We start from the raw sequence: 17,962 nt of genomic DNA, 5'->3' as shown, positions 1-17,962 counted from the left end.
TTAGAATCTTAGCTACAAATGTCATCAAAATATGTTATAGTACTTAAACAGAAGATATTAGCTTTGGTGTGTTAAAAGTATTTTAAAAAATTTAAGTTTTCTTTCATCTATTTTTTGGGACAGGTCTAATACAAGAAGTACATTAGGCGTAACTCTTTCGGTTAGAAAATAAAGAAACAAGAGTTTGTTATCGGAAGATAAATAAATCTTATCTAGGAAGAAATCTGCTCACGTTAATATGCTTTGATCTAATTATGATTCAAATCCTTATATTTGTGAATTCGTGTTCCACTTGATTAACAGATGAAGCAACCCCTCAATCTAATCATCTAAATCATAATAAGAATTTATTTTGATGATATGTTTTTAGCTGTGGAGCAAAGTACCAAAGATCCTCTGGTGTTTTCTCGTGTTGCAGAAGTATGAATGTGAAGAGTTCTTCTAAAAAAAGTGTGCATGTGAAGAGTTTATGGTTTATCGAGTATTTTAACATTAGGGTCATTCGGGTGAAAGTGTAGCAAATGAATAATAATCCCAAGTATATTGAAACTATATAGTGCATAGAGTAAGAGATGATCTATCCGCTAATGCAATCTGAGGTGATTGTGAATATCTCATCATGAGAGTGAAAGGACTTCTCACTTTTGTGTGGAATTAGATGCTCCATTCACTAAAAGTTAGAGGTTCTTATCATTATTATGTGTTCCAGTGATAAATTGAGGATAGAAATGACTTTTTCGTTTACTGATTACAAGAAAAAAATGACTTCTCAAAAACAGAAAAAAGGTACATTTCTGAGTGGTGTTCGCTTAAATAGTTTGAAAATAACATGACCAAATTTGTGGCAACTATTAAGCTTTGTGAATTTAGTATATGGATATTTGACCATGTGGCTGTGGTAATAGAATACTACATCAACAATGAATGGCACACATTAATTTTTTTTGCTTGAAGCACCAGAATATAGAATACAGGTATGGGTAGAATTAATTCTTTTCACCAATTGCATGATGAACTTTGTCCCAGTTTTTAGATGAATAACTTCTTATTGAAGTCTACCATTATCAGAAATTGAGTTGCAGACTTGAGGCTCATAAACTTTTTAGTGTTTTCTGCAACTGCCTAAAACAGATAAATGTCGGTTCTACGTAGACATTTCTTTATAGTTCGACAAGAGGTTCACTTTATTCATTTTTAGTTCTTTTGCATATAAAAATAACTACCAAATTTGATTTTTAAAATTAGTGAACTGATTCGGATATATCATTTACTTTTTTATAGACATTTGAGGAAGCTATTATTGAACTGAACACTTAAGGAGAGGATTTATACAAGGATAGCACCCTTATCATGCAGTTGTTAACGGACAATCTCGCTTTCTTAACTTACGAAATGCAGGTACTTCATCTTGTTAGTTAGCAAAATTCATTAAATTATTGCATGGTATGTGATATATTTCCCCTTTGAGCTAATAGGTGTCTTGGAAAATATGCTTAAGTATTTTGAAAATCGAATTGGCAGGTACCAGCAGGTATGACGTAATTTTCAAGAAAGGTACCGAGCAATAATTTCTTCAATGAATATTCTCAATGTTATTATGAAAATTCCCAGACGTTAATGGTAGTTCCACAAAAAAAGGAATCCTGTGTTCCAATAGAAGCAAAAATGTAGGGGAGTATTCAAATCTTTTCTTAACATACATTTTTTATTTTCCAACTCTCAAGTTTAAGCGCTATAATACAATATTGATATCAATTATTAAAAAGAAAATACGGAAAAATATCTTCTGAATATTGTGGAGAATGTTGATAATTTATATTTTCTTAATTTAAAAAGTGAATTTGAAGACACTTCTCATGGTATACAAGACCGCCAAAGAGTACCTGGCAGCTTTCCTTTGCAAGGGTATAGACGAACCGACTATAGTTCATCCCCACCTACTCATAGGGCATTCCGGTAGTTATTCACGAGGCAATTATGAAAGATGGAAAAGTCGTTCGTCTGGATGGAGTAATCGAGTTAATGACGCACAATCTGATCGGGATTCAGGTTCGCTCAGATTATTCTATATATTGCTTTTATGTATGTGTGATAAGACTTTTTCGGTATATTTGATTGCTCCAGAATTGTAGGTGTAGTTGTATAGTATAAATTATCTAAAAAGAAAAAAAAAGAGGAAAAAATATAGGAAGATCATTATAGGATCAAGTTAATTTGGTATTGGACTATCATCTACATTCATGAGAAAAACTTGTACGAGAAACAACCTCCATTGCCTCCTAAAAGAAGAACACACCCAATGAAATTTCACAAGTGAGGTATGAGGAGGGTAAAATGTACACATGCCTTATCACTTCCCCGTGAAGATACAAAGTATGGGGAAAAAGGGTAGAAAGATCGAATCCAACGATTATCCTGTTTCTTTGATACTTTGTTTAATGAAGTCATGGAAAATTTTACTTTTTTTTTGGTTAACAGAGTGCATTCAAATAAACAAGTTAATGTTAGGCTATCGAAAAATCTTAGTGGTCATCAAAATTTGTTGGGCCAACTGTTAGCTATTAATAATATCAGCACACACAGGAATTTCCCTACAATACTTAGTTACTACTTTGCCTGCATTGAGTGTTGATAATGCAAACAAGGGAGGAACTATAAAAAAAAATAACATTGCGACACCATTAGAATTTGAGCTATAGGTTGTACAAGCAGAATGTTTCCTACAGTTTAAGCATCCTACTTTTTATTTTTGAATGATGCAAGTTATTCTGTGGTATGTTAGTATATTTGATTTCTTTTCTAATGATGATTTGATATTGTGTACAATTTGCAGATGCTTGAACGAATAGACTTTGTTTCTAAATTACTAAGATATCCCTTTTACCAAATCGTAGACATATCTTGAATAAATTGATTCGTCCATATTCTAGTGAAGACTGATTTTTAAGATTGGGACAATACGTTTGTGTTGTATTTGAAGATACAAATAGTTCTTATATTTTTGAGAAATTATGTGTAAAAAATACTTGAAGATGGTCAACTAGAAAATGTATTATTTCTTGTCGTCTGCATATGTTGTGAATATATGTATAAAGTATGGTATTAAACATTATTGGGGTGATATTAAGCTGAATTTGGTTGAGACGCTTTAATTTTTGGTAGTAAAATGTTTGTAGTAAGATAGTTCCACTTCTGAGGTGATAAAGCTAAAGTGGATTCAAGTACTTAAATAAAACCCTTTACATATATACATTTTGTGTGTTAAATGATGTTGCTTCTTCATTGGCAGCCACTTCTCTTTACTGACATATTTTTACTAATGCTAATGGACTTTTCCTGAATGAGCAACACCGATAGTCAGTGGGGGGTGTAATTTAGGTTGTGCAATTCCTTAATTTGAGCTAACAACAATTTAATTTTATCGATATTGGGTCCGTACTCAGCACGGGCCATGTCTATCTAGCATATATATATATTTGAAAATCCTATTACCATTATGAAACAAAAATTGTCTTTTCGTTCATATTTTGTCCTTTTTTCTTCATAAATGAAAAAATACAAATGGTTGGAACTTGGAAGTAACAACTATGAACTGTTTCTTTCATTAATCACGTGAAAAGGCAAAACAAAATATAGAGGAAAAATAAAAGGTAGAAAAAGCAAAACATGAGGAAAAAGATAAATGTTCTTTCTCGTCTTAGTGTCTCACCATCCTTGTCTCGACTCTAATTATTTATATTTAAATTTGAGTCATATACCTTATTAGTGCAAAAAAATAAAATTGTTTATACCATTGAGGTCATTTTTATTTGTGGCAAGCAATATTTTATTTTCAAGATTCAAAATCTTATATTTTAAAAAAGTTTACTTAAAACTATTTTTTGGTGACATTTGATAGTAGAGCTGTTAAAACAGGCTATCCCATACCATTCGGGCTAGCCCACATCGGCTTTGGAGTTTGACTGGTCCATCAACATGATAGATCAGAAAATAGCAAGTCCAACCATCCCACAGTGGGTTGCGGGCCCCCACGGGGCAACCCACTTTTTAAAATATATTATTTTTATAATCTTAATTTAAATTTTAAATTGCTAATTACATAAATATGTACAGTATAATATTACGTGAAGTTAGTACTTGTTAATCAAATCTCAAATTTAAAAAAAAAAAAAAATTTAAAATAATCTGTGAAATTAAATACCTTTTGAAACCAAATTCAAATCAAATAAAGATGTTGAGAAACAAACAAAACTGTTAATGCGTAATAATATAACTAGCTAAATAATAATATTAACCTATTTTTATTTTAATTGTTCACAATAAAATCCAAAGAATTTTAATATTTAATCCATTAAACGTGAAAATGAACTCCTCCAAAAAAAAATTTCATGACCCTTATGAGTTATAGCGTGTTCATCATTGCCACATTATCATCATCAAACATATTTGATTTCTTAAAAAATTTAGTATTTTAATTATTTACATATTTTATAAATATATTTAATATTTAAATATCTATGATGGTCCAAATAGACTTTTTGAGTTTGGACTCTTTTTTTAATTTTTAGTACTTTATTTTATTTTTTAATTATTTTTTATTTGGCTCATGGGCCAGTCCGGCCCATATTGCTCAAGTCTCACGGACCAACTGATTTATATGGGTCGGGCTAAAAAGCCTATTCTTAAACGGACTGTAAAAATTGTAGCCCGATCTTATTAAATTACAGGTTGGGCCGAGCCGATCCAACGGTCCTGACCTATATTGACAGCTCTATTTGATAGTGTAAAAAAGCTATTTAGACTAACAGTAGATTAGTAGATACTTTGTCAAATTACTTTTCTTATATGCGATTGTAAGAGAATAAATTAATTTCTCAATTTGTTATGTAATTTGAGAAATAAAAAAGAGCATTCCCATTTGAATGCCTTCACTTTCATATTTAAAAGATTTACAAGAAATATATAATATACCTTATAAGTGCAAACCAAATAAAATTGTTTATACCATTGAGATCATTTTTATTTGTGGTAGGCAATATTTTATTTTTGAGATTCTAAATCTTACATTTTAAGAAGGTTTACTTAAAACTATTCTTTGGTGACATTTGATAGTGTAAAAAGAAAATTCGACTAATAGTAGATTAGTAGTTACTTTATCAAATTAATCTCCTTCTATGCAATTGAAAAAAATTAATTAATTTCTCAATTTCCTCTGTAATTTGAGAAAAGAAAATGAGCATTCACATTTGAATGCTTTTACTGTCATATTTAAGCCATCCCCTCTGCCGGAGGTCGGGAGGAAATAGGAGTTTGCATCCACCTCTGCTGATTGCAAACTTGTGAGCCAGTGTTACATTTTTATTTTCTTTTATTTTTCTTCACTTATCCAAACTACTACTCTTACATCCGTCCTTAGTTTTAGCTTCCAAGTTTTATTAATCATTTCCTATATATATCAGAGTCACAGTTTTATTTTAATTATCAGAGTCAGTGTTTTCCAGTATTGTATTCTATGTCTTGTACATAATCGAGTCGTAGTTACTTTCTTAGATTTTCGAACAAATAATAGTTGTATCTTGTCCCTAGATTTTTAGCACAAATATATTGAGTCAGTCCATAAAAACAAAAAAATATTTTCATTTTATTGACTCTTTTCCATAGATCTTTAGAACAAATACATCGAGTCTTTATAGTCCAAAAAATACAAAAATATGTCTTTCCTTGAGTCTTCTTCTTTAAGTAAGTCCAGTTCATGTAAATCTCTAGCTCAAGTAAATATATCCCCTTCTAAAACTCTGTCATCCAAATTTGATTACCTATATGAAGTAGATGTGCTATCACCAGAACAAAAGATATCTTCAACACATCTACCTCTCTTAAACCCTTACTCTGCCTTTGAGAAAAAGGCATGTAACCTATTGTTGCAGATCCATTCTTTGGTGCAGCAGAGACCAAAAGGAGTTAAAGATTATGTTGCTTCCTCGAACCTAGACCAACATCCTATTATTACAACTCAGGCGGAATAGTTCATCACTCTACAGATGCCGCAAGATTTTCCGAGACAGTGGAGGAACCAAGGCTTCACCCATATCCACTTTGGTGTTGTTAGGGTTGCGTTGTCATATCACAAAAGAAAAGGCCAGCCTGTGGTGGCATGTCTTTCCCTCCTTGATACCAGTTACAACGAATACCAACATACCACCTTGGGAACTTCAAAAATCACACTAAACATCGGGACAGTCTTCGTTACTATATTCCCCAACTTCAATATGTCCCTCTCAGATCCGTATCGAATGGAGGCATTGAAGATTCAGTTCCAGATACTCGGAGTTCCACAGGCCAGAGATCCCATCCAGGCAACTCTCAACTACCAAGTAGCTTGGCGAGTTCAAAATCATGCTGTGGATCTATCCCTTCCAGGTAGCAGTAATACTTTATTCTTGAATATAAATGCCACCAACGGAACCACTCAGTGTGTCCAGATCCCAAGGAAGATCCCCAGAGATGAACTTCTAAAAGTACACCCAGATTCATGGGTCACAAGATATGAGAACTTGAGAGACTATTATCAACCTCTCCAGTCCAAGGAGGCAACCTTTGCCAGAAGGAGTGACAATACCATCACAATTAGCTTCAACCACCCACACCTAAAACAGCCTCCCAAAACTACCTTCTCAATCCACATGTGTCAACCTTCCGATGACATCCCACTATTAGACGGCCAAAGTTGACAGACGACCCAGGGTTCATGCACTGGCTCATAGATAGCTATATGAAATACCATAATTGGATACACCACTTCGATCATGTAGACCAATATACAGTATGGTGCAAATGTCCTTTCTCCGAACACTGTCCGTGGAAGTCGAATTGCAGATGCCACCTATGTCAGGGGGCCACCTCACCCTCCCCACCACAAGATAAAACTACCAGAACCAAAGAAAACCATCCCGCTACCAAACTATTCATGATGTCTCACTCTGGCACCGATTACTCAGATGACTTCCTGCCAAACAAACCTTTTGAAAAGAATAACACGAGCCACGCTCTAAATATACCAGCTAAAAATTGTTATCCTACCATTCGGAGAGAAGATACCCCTCAGCGACACTGAAGCAACACTCAACTGGTAATCTAAAAATGCCATGTGCCAAAACAAAATGCTATCAAGTATCAAACAAGCAGTGAAAAATATTACTCACAATCAGAATAAGTTGGCAAACAAAGTTGAAGGAATGAACAAAAGAATAGAACAAGCATCAACTCAGCATGACGGAGTTGGAGCTCAGGCTTCAATCCTTACAGTATGACATATGTCCGCCAGGCACTTCGATGTCTTATTTCTTTGACCAGCAACAGAAAGAAATGGCTTCTCTGAAGGAACAAATCAAACAGCTAAGACACGGCGGGTTTCAGCCCCAGAGAACCCATAGCTCACTACCAAAGCCAACCTTGTTCCCCATGTATCCACATGCATGCTCTCCGCGAAAAATGAGCCATATCTTTTCCACTCTTACTTTGAGCTCCCATATGCTGATATCCCCAGATTCTTATGAAGAAAGGGATTTTGATATTGCCAAGCATGTATGGAATAGGAAAGATGTCATCGCTATCAAGAAAAAAGTCGATGATACTCAAAAGCAAACCAAGAGAAAAATAGAGTTCAACACAGAAAAAGCGACCATGATGATCTCGGACCACGACATCACATTCCCAGATGACAATCAGATAATCCTCAATCCAGAAGTGCCATATAAAGATAAAGAATAGAACGCATTGCTGAAAAATGGCCTTCTCAATTCGCATTGTTGAAAGATGGCCTTCTCAATCACAAGTAGTTACCCTCCCATTGTGATACAGATACTATTTTAGATTATCTTGTCCCAAATCTGTATGGCTTTAACATCAATGATAATGACGTCCCAGATCCATAAGCCACAACAGTCCTTGATCTAGTTAAAGAATATCTAAGATGCAATGAACAGATCCAGAATACTGATCCCATTGATCCTGCTTCGAGCAAAGGAGACTCCTCTAATGTAGAGTCATACTACAACACCGGCGATAACTTTCCAGCTGATGGGTACGTGGAAAACAGCAAAGAGTCTATCGATTCACGAGAATATATTGAGGATATTCCTGAGTTCTTAATAGAATCTCCAGAAGAAAAATATCCACCGATATACATGAACTATTCTAAGAAACCAGAGGTCTCCGAGGTTGTCGATGACCAAGACGGGATGATGGACGATCCAATCCTAAAAAGAAGGCAAGATCTAGGTACACCGGCGAGGGAGACTAAGGGAACCAGATTTCACACCTTTACCCTTGACAATATAAAGATTTCAGCCTGGCCTCAGTGGATCAAGGACTTCTACATTTAGCTGGCAACGAATAATCTGGTTGAGCAGGAGAAATATATGATACTCTCGGAGTTCACATTCATATTCTTCGGCATACTCTAAGACTAGTGGAACGCTCTTGTAATTTTAGAAAAGAACACATATCTGACGTCCTCGGGCTTTACCTTCAACATTAAGATCCTATATGAGGTCGCGGAGATATAGGCCAGTGGTAGGAGAAGCTCCAGTGATAGCTCTTTGAGATGAAGTGTCTATCATTCGATAGAAATGCCATCAATATCCACTTTCAGAGGATGGCGAAGATCTACTTCAAGCTGGGTGGGGATCCCAGCCTGAAGAAAGACTTCATATCATCACGATGCTAGCAAACCACACAACGATGATTGTGGATGAGAAGTTTCAGTCCATAATCATCACACCAGTAGGCTACATCCAGTAGGCCATCTTCCAGGCTCTGGACAACATATACATCAAGAGGACCATGCTGAAACAAATCATCAAAACCAATCCATCCCTCAACCGAGCCTGCTATAAAGATGACCTCATCACCAAGTTCGACAACCCCTACCCTCGCTGCAATACAAGCATGAAAAGATAGTTGTTGTTCAGGAGGTTCAAACTGCTAAGGCCTCTCGAAGATAGAAGCAGGGCTACCCGACGAACTAGGTACTTCAGACGGAGGAGCCTAGCCAGCTACAAGAAGAAAGACAATGGCTGCTTCATCTGCAAAATGCCTGGCCACTTTGCCAAAAGCTATCCTCAAGCCAAAAAGTCGAAGGACTCTGTCCATCTCTTTTAAGAGATAGCATATCATGTGGGAATCTATCTCAGCATGGAGGACGACCTCGAATCGGTCTTTTTGCTGGAAAAAAAAATTATTGGAGGACACCCTCTTCTCCATAGACATATATGAAGAAGCAGGCGACATCTGTGATGATGATCTCTACCTAATATCCAGCAACAGTAAAGATAACCAGCACTAGGCCATTCACATCCTCATGCTAAAGACGACAGGGATACTATCTTTCAGGATAGCAGATTACCCTCCAGACCTGTTTACCTAATATGTGGATCTATTTGATCCATCCATCCTCTGAGAAACAAGGACCTTCTACAAGCTTCATGTATTCATAAGGTATGGCAGATCCATCCTGAATCCATTTGGAGTACACCCAAAATATCCCTTCTGTCATGTGTTCATCGCACTGGCCAACAACTTCCCATAAAAACTCCTGTGGCTATTTTGGTATCTATGCCACCAGTACTACATTCTCATAGAGTTTAAGCGTGATACCTTCATAAATTTTGATCGAACCCAACCTGCTCTGAAGAGATTCATATTATGGTTTAAGCCATAAGATTATTGGATTCGATGCTTCAAGGATTCCTACGATGCAATGGTCTTCATGCTACATCGCCTTGTACAAATCTTAGGCCACGATGTCCAAGCTCATCCAGAAATTACACTCCTCTAGAAATTTCTCGTGTCCATACTCTCTCTGGAAGATAAATACTATAAAGCCCAGCTCTTTATTTTCCAGCAGAACAGATGCATTCCAAAGGAAATTTGGCCAAAGGAATGGGAAAAATAGAACTACACAGACGATGGTCATCCCTACTGGGATGAGGTCTAACGAGCAGCAAAGAAATATCAACCACAGTATGAGATTGCGCGAGATAAAGTCACCGACTTTATCAGAAGCATATGGTTGAAATCCCCTTAACAGGAATGAAAGGATTCGTTGTTCTGAAGGATTTACTTTACCAGATCGATGAAGAGTAGCTTGGGAGGACAAAAATGCCTCAGGCAGAAGCACGAAGTCGATCGGTGGATGGAAGAAGGATACGTGATCTCACTACCACCGACACCATCCAACACTGCCTGAAAGATGACATCAGATGACATGTGCAAGAAAGTTACCCTTCCCAGTGGGTTACCCTCTTCTTAAAGGAAACCCTATAAGATGGATTACCCTCGCCAGTGAGTTACCTTTTTCAGTGGGTTACACTCCTCTTCAAGGAAACCTTTCTTAATGGGTTACCTTTTCAAATGGGATTTTGAAGCTTCTCACTTAGCTACTATGAAGACAAGGAACTTATCCACCTGCTTGCAAGATGCCTGTGAAGATGGTGATGCACCTTCTTACAAGTTGCTAACTCACCTGCTTGCACATGCTGTCACATGCCAATAATATAGTTTGTTTTGTTTTTATTTAGCCCCTCACATGTTAGTAGGGCTTGGTGTAAATAAAGATAAGGCTTATCTAGTCATAACAGATAATGCTTCTCCCTTCCAAAAGGATAAGACTTATCCTTATTAACGGATAATGCCTATATCTTAGCTGTTAGGATAGAAATTATAATATTTTATTTCATGTTTATCTGTAGCTTAGATTAGCTAGAAGGATTCCTTCCTCTATAAAAGGAAGCCTAGGCCTGTAGGTTAGGGGCATTATTTTCTCTACCTAAAAACCTCTTGTATAGTTTCTCTCTTCTATCAATGAAAATGTTTGTTGGCTAAACACTCTTGCTCTGAATTTCTCTCTTATAAAGGGATGGGTACTTCGATTCTTTAGGTTGGATTAAGGGGTAAGAAAATACTACGGTGAAGTGCTATCTTGTTGCGATGGCAATAATGGCATCTTGAAGTTACTTTCCATGTTTATGAAATGAAGTTGGCTTTGTCCATGCGACGTAGATGTCTAAGTACTTTTCATGAGTAAAAAGGTTGGCTTTGTCCATACGACATAGATGTCTAAGTCATTTCCATGTATATAAAACGAAATTGGCTTAGTCTATGCCATAGCTTTCTGAAAAGATGCAATATCTGAGAAAGAACACGCAGATCTGGGGTCTGCCTTAGTAAAACTTTTGTTTTATGGTCGTTTTGAGGGCAACAAGCCAGGGAGTGCCACCATAAGACCCATTTTAGGAAAATACGGAACAGTTGTGTACTAAGGAGAAAAGAGATCTCGTATTTTGTAAGACTGGCAAAGTCAAGCCATCCTTTTTTTGGGTTGTGAAGGCTTTGTTGCCAAGGTAAACCATCCTTGATATGTAGCTTGTAGTTCCAAAGTCAAGCCATCTCATTAAGGGTTGTGAAGGCTTTGTAGCTGAAAATCAAACCGTCTATACGAATGTGTAGCTTGGACGTAGGAAAGCTATGGTGTGTCGATTAAAAGCTTTGATTCCTTATGACATGCCGCCTATATGGACGTGAATCATCCTTCATATTAGAAAGGTTAGTCTTTGTGTCGATGGTGTTGATGAAACCTTTGACTTGTTAAGGTATACCGTCTTCATGGTATTGAAACCTATTGGAAAGTTAGTCTCTATGTCTGTGGCGTTTGACAAAAACTTTGATTTCGTATGGCATACTGCCTAGATGGTCGTGAAACCACCTTTCATATTGGAAAGTTTGGCGTCTATTTCCTGTCCGCTTGTCTGCTCTCTTTAGCGGTCTTTCGTGCCTCTCTACCTCCCCGTATATTTGGTATCACATCAATCCCCACTCTCAGAGGTCAAAAAGAAGCAGGAGTTTGCATCCCCCTCTGCTTATAGCAAATGCGTGAGCCAACTTTATATTTTTATTTTCTTTTGTTTTTATTCTTTACTTATCCTAACTAATACTCTTAGATCCGTCCTTAGTTCTAGCTTCCAAGTTTAACTACTCATTTCCTGTAAATATCAGAGTCACAGTTTCATTTTAATTATCAGAGTCAGTGTTTTCCAGTATTATATTCTGCGTCTTGAACATAATCGAGTCGTAGTTACTTTTTAGATTTTAACGAATAATAGTCATGTCTTGTCCCTAGATTTTTAAAACAAATATATTTAGTTAGTCCATAAAAACACAAAAAGATTTTCATTTTAATGAGTCTTTTCCAAATATCTTTAGAACAAATACATCGAGTCTTTATAGTCCAAAAAATAAAATAAAAAATGTCTTCCCTTGAGTCTTCTTCTTTAGGTAGGTCCAGTTCATGTAGATCTCTAGCTTAAGTAAATATGTTCCCTTCAAAAACTCTGTCATCCATATTTGATTACCAATATGAAGTAGATGTGCTAGTACCAGAACAAAAGATATCCTCAACACATCTACCTCTCTTAAACCCTTACTATGCCTTTGTAAAAAAGGCATGTAACCCATGGTTGCAGATCCATTCTTTGATACAGCAGGGACTGAAAGGATTTAAAGAATATGTTTCTGCCTCAAAACTAGACTAGCATCCTATTATTGCAACTCAGGAGGAACAGTTCATCACTCTACAAATGCCACAAGATTTTCTAAGACAGTGGAGGAACTAAGGCTTCACCCATATCCATTTTGGTGTTGTTAGCGTTGTGTTGTCATATCTAGGAAAGAAAGGCCGGCCCGTGGTGGCGAGTCTTTCCCTCCTTGATACTAGGTACAACGAATACCAACATGCCAACCTGGGAATTTTAGAAATCACACTGAACACCGGAACAGTCTTCGTCATCATATTCCCCAACTTCAATATGTCCCTCTTTGATCCGTATATGATGGAGGCATTAAAGATCCAGGTCCAGATACTTGGAGCTCCATAGGCCAGAGATGCCATCCAAGAAACTCTCTACTACCAAGTAGCTTGGCGACTTCAGAATCATGCTATGGATTTATTCCTTCCAGGTGGCGGCAATGCTTTGTTCTTGAATATAGATGCCACCAACGGAATCACCCAGTGTGTCCAGATCCCAAGGCAGATCCCCAAATCTAAACTTGTGAAAATTCTCCCAGATTCATGGGTCATAAACTATGAGAAGTTGAGAGACTATCCTTAATCTCTCCAATCAGAGGAGCCAACCTTTGCCAGAAAGAGTGACAGTACCATCACGATTAGCTTCAACTACTCACACCTAAAGTAGCATTCCAAAAGCACCTTCTCAATCCATATGAATCAACCTTTCGATGACATCCCACTGTTAGATGGCCAAAGGTTGACAGATGACCCAGGGTTTATACACTGGCTCATAGACAGCTGTACGAAAGAGCATGATTGGATACACCACTTTGATCATGATATCCAATATAAAGTGTGGCGCAAATGTCCTTTCTCTGGACACTATCCATGGAAGTCAAATTACAGATGCCACCTATGCCAGGGGGCCACCTCGCCCTCCCCACCACAAGCTAAAACCACCAGAAATAAAGAAAACTATCCCTCTACCAAACTATTCATGATGTATCACTCTGGCACTAGTTAAGCAGATATCTTCCCACCAAACAAACCCTTCGAAAGGTATAACACGAGCCATTTTCCAAAGATACTAGCCAAAATTATTATCCTGCTATCCGGAGAGAAAATGCCCCTCAGTGACATCGAAGAAACACTCAACTGGCAACCTAAAAATGCCATGTGCCAAAATAGGATGCTATCTAGCATTAACCAAGCTGTGAAGAATGTTGCTCACTTTTAGAATAAATTGGCGAACAAAGTTGAAGGAATGAACAAGAGAGCAGAACAAGCATCAAATCAGCATGATGGACTTATCCGCTAGTTGTAGCTTAGGCTCCAATCCTTGCAGTATGACATATGTCCGCCAGGCACTTTGATGTCTCATTTTTTTGACCAGCAATAGAAAGAAATGGATTCTCTGAAGGAACAAATCAAACAGTTGAGCCACAACATTTTTCATCCCCAGAGAACCCATAACTCACTACCAAAGCCAACATTGTTCCTTGTGTCTCCACATGCATACTCTCCGCCAAAAATAAGCCATATCTTTCCCACTTCTACTTCGTGCTCCCATATGCCGATATCCCCAGATTCTCAAAAAAAACAGGAGTTTGATATTTCCAAGCATTTATGGGATAGGAAAGATGCCATTACTTCTAAGAGAAAAGCTGACGAAAGTCAGAAGCAGACCAAGAAAAAAATAGAGTCTGACACAGACAAAGGGACCATGATGGTCTCAGACCACGAAATCATATTCCCAGACGACAATCTGATAATCCATAAGCCAGAAGTACCACATGAAGATAAGAATGGAATGCCTTGCTGAAAAATGGCCTTCTCAATCAAAAGTGGTTGTCATCCCATCGTGATATAGATATTGATTCAGATCAGCTTGTCCTAAATCTGTATGGCTTGAACATCAATGATGATGATGTCCCAGATCCATAAGCCACAACAGTCCTTTATCCAATTAAAGAATCTCTGAGGTACAATGAAAAGATCCAGAATATTGATCCCATTGATCCTGCTTCAAGCAAAAGTGATTTCTCTAATGTAGAGGAATACTCCGACACCAGTGATAACTTTCCAACTGATAAGTATGTGGAAGAAAGTGAAGTGTCTGATGATTCACGAGAATATGTTGATAATACTCCTAAGTCCTCAATAGAATCTCCAAAACAATAATATCCACCAATATACATGAACTATTCCAAGGAACCAGAGGTCTCTGAGGTTGTCGATGACCAAGATGGGATGACAGACGATCCAATCCCAAAAAGAAGGCCAGATCTAGGTAAATATGTGAGAAAGACCATGGGAACTGGATTTTACACCTTCACTCTCAACAACATAAAGATATCAGGCTGGCCCCAGTGGATCTAGGACTTCTACACATGGATGGCAATGAAGAATCTGGCTAAGCGGAAGAATTACATGATATTCTCAGAGTTCACATCCAGATTCCTTGGCATACTCAGAGACTAGTGGAATGCTCTTGGGATGTCAAAGAAGAACACATATCTGACATCCTAGGACTTTGCCTTCAATATCAATATCCTGCATGAGGTATTCTGTGGAGATACAGGCCAGGGGCACTAGAAGCTCTGGCGACAGCTCTTCGAGATGAAGTGTCTATCGTGCGACAAAAATGCCATCGATATCCACTTCCATAGGATGGTAAATATCTACTTTGAGATGGGCGGGGATTCCAGCCTGAAGCAAGTCTTTATATCATCACTACCGATGATGCTATCAAACCATACAAAGATAATCGTGGAAGAGAAGTTCAAGTCCATAATCATCCCACAAATAGGCTACATCCGTCAGGCCATCTTCAAAGCTCTGGACAGCATATGAATCAAGAGAACCATGCTGAAGCAAATAAACAAAAATAATCCAGCCCTCGATCGAACCTGCTACAAAGACAACCTCTTTACTAAGTCCGACTACCCCTGCCCTCGCTATAAGATAAGCTTGAAAAGAAAGTTGTTGTTTAGAAGGTTCAAACTGCCAACGCCTCCTGATGACAGAAGTAGGGTTACCCGATAAACCAGGTATATAAAATGGAGGAACCCAGCCAGCTATAAGAAGAAAGACGATGGCTTCTTTATCTGTAAAATGCCTGGCCACTTTGCTAGAAACTATCCTCAATCCAAGAAGTCTAAGGACTCTGTCCACCTCTTTGAATAGATAGAAGATCATGCAGGAATCTATCTCAGCACGGTAGATGACCTTAAATTAGTTTTCTCACTAGAAGAAGAACTAACGAAGGACACCCTCTTCTCCATAGACGTATATGAAGAAGTAGGAGATATCTACGCCAATGATCTCTATCTAATATCTAGCAATGGGAAAGACAACCAGCACCAGTCTAGTTAAATCTTCATGCTAAAGACGGCAGAGATACTATCTTCCAGGCTAGTAGATTACCCTCCAGATTTGTTCAACCAATATACAAATCCATTCGATCCATCAATCCTATGAGAAAGAAGGACCTTCTATGTGCTTCAAGTATTTAGAAGGTATGGTGGATCCATCCTGAAGCCATTCGAAGTACACTCGGAATATCCCTTCTGCCATTTGTTCATCGCTGGCCAACGACTTCCTAAAAGAACTCTTGTGGATATTCTGGTATTTGTGCCATAAGCACTACACTCTCATGGATTTCATGTGTGATACCTTCATTCATTTCAATCGAATCCAACCTACTTTAAAGAGATTTATGTTGTGGCTTAAGCCGTAAGAATACTAGATTTGCTGCTTCTAGGATTCCTATGATGCAATAGTCTTCATGTTGCATTGCCCTATAGGAATCTCAGGCCATAACGTTCAAGATCAGCTAAAAATTTTACTCCTCTAGAAATTTCTTGCGTCTGTACTCTCTTTAGAAGATGAATACTATGAAGCCCAGGGCTTTATTTTCCAGCAGAACAGATGCATTACAAAGGAAATCTAGCCAAAGAAATGGAGAAAATAGAACTATGCAGACGACGGTCATCCCCACTAGGATGAGGTCTAATAAGTAGCAAAGGAATATCTACCGCAGTACGAGATTGCTAGAGATGAAGTCACCGGCTCCATCAGAAGCATACGGTTGGAATCTCTCCAACAGGAATGTGAAGATTCATATGCAAAGATTCTTTGTTCAGAAGGAGTTACTTTACCAGATCGATGAGGAGAATATTGGAAGGCCAAGAACACCTCAGGCATAAGCACGAGTAGATTGGTGGATGGAAGAAAAATACGCGAGCTCACCGCCACCGGCACCATCCAATACTTTCTAACAAATAATGTCGGATAACAAGTGCAAGAAAGTTTCCCTCTCTATCCAGTTACCCTTCCCAGTGGGTTACCCTCTTCTCCAAGGAAACCCTGTTAGATGGGTTACCCTCACCAATGGGTTACCCTTTCCAATGGGTTACCCTCCTCTCCAAGGAAACCCTTCTCAATGGATTACCCTTTTAGATGGGTTTTTGAAGTTGCTCACTTAGCTACTTCAAAGATAAGGAGCTTATACACCTTCTTGCAAGATGCCTGTGAAGCTGTTGATGCACCTACTTACAAGCTGCTGACTCACCTACTTGTACATGCTATCACATGCTAACAGCATAGTTTGTTTTATTTTTATTTACCCCCCCCCCCCCACATGTTAGTAAGGCTCGATGTAAATAAATATAAGGCTTATCTAGTCATAACAGATAATGCTTATCCCTCCAAATGGATAAGACTTATCCGGATAATACCTATCCCTTAGCTGTTAAGATAGAAATTGTAATATTTCATGTTTATCCATGGCTTAGCTTATCTAGTAAGATTCCTTCCTCTATAAAAAGAAGCCTAGGCCTTTAGGTAGGCTTAGCTCTACCTAAAAACCTTTTGTATAGTTTCTCTCTGCTATTAATGAAAATATTTGTTGGCTAAACTCTCTTGCTCTTTCTTTCTCTCTCTTACATAAGGATGGGTACTTTGATCCTGTAGGTCAGAGTAGAGGGGTAAGTAAACACTACGGCGAAGTGCTAGTTTGTTCTGCCTTAGTACACTTTTTGTTCTGCAGTCATTTTGAGGGCAGTAGGCCAGGGAGAGCCACCGTAAGACCCATTTTAGGAAAATATAGAATAGCTGTGTACTTAGGAGACAAAGGATCTCATGTGTTCTAAGACTATCAAAGTCAAGCTATCCATCTTTTGGGTTGTGATGGCTTTGTTCCCAAGGCAAACCATCCTTGATATGTAGCTTGTAGTTCCAAAGTCACGCCATCCCGTTAAGGTTTTTGAAGGATTTGTACCTAAAAATCAAAACGTCTATATATATGCTAGCTCAATCATAGGAAATTTATGGCGTGTCAATTAAAAGCTTTGATTTCATATGGCATGCCACCTTTATGGGCGTGAATCGCCTGTC

At 37.8% G+C, this 17,962-nt stretch overlaps 1 long non-coding RNA gene across 1 annotated transcript; it reads left to right on the top strand.

Moving 5' to 3' along the window:
- The first annotated feature begins 833 nt into the window (after positions 1-833).
- LOC124898829 lies at positions 834-2,332 on the top strand. The gene is made up of 3 exons (XR_007055616.1): positions 834-974; positions 1,282-1,398; positions 1,522-2,332. It is a non-coding gene; the product is annotated as an uncharacterized LOC124898829 (long non-coding RNA).
- Positions 2,333-17,962: the final 15,630 nt, after the last annotated feature.

This window comes from Capsicum annuum, chromosome 5, assembly GCF_002878395.1.
Source record: "Capsicum annuum cultivar UCD-10X-F1 chromosome 5, UCD10Xv1.1, whole genome shotgun sequence".
In the NCBI taxonomy this organism is placed as follows: domain Eukaryota; kingdom Viridiplantae; phylum Streptophyta; class Magnoliopsida; order Solanales; family Solanaceae; genus Capsicum; species Capsicum annuum.
The sequence above is the reverse complement of the archived record's forward strand: the minus strand, read 5'-3'. Positions and strand labels throughout refer to the sequence as shown.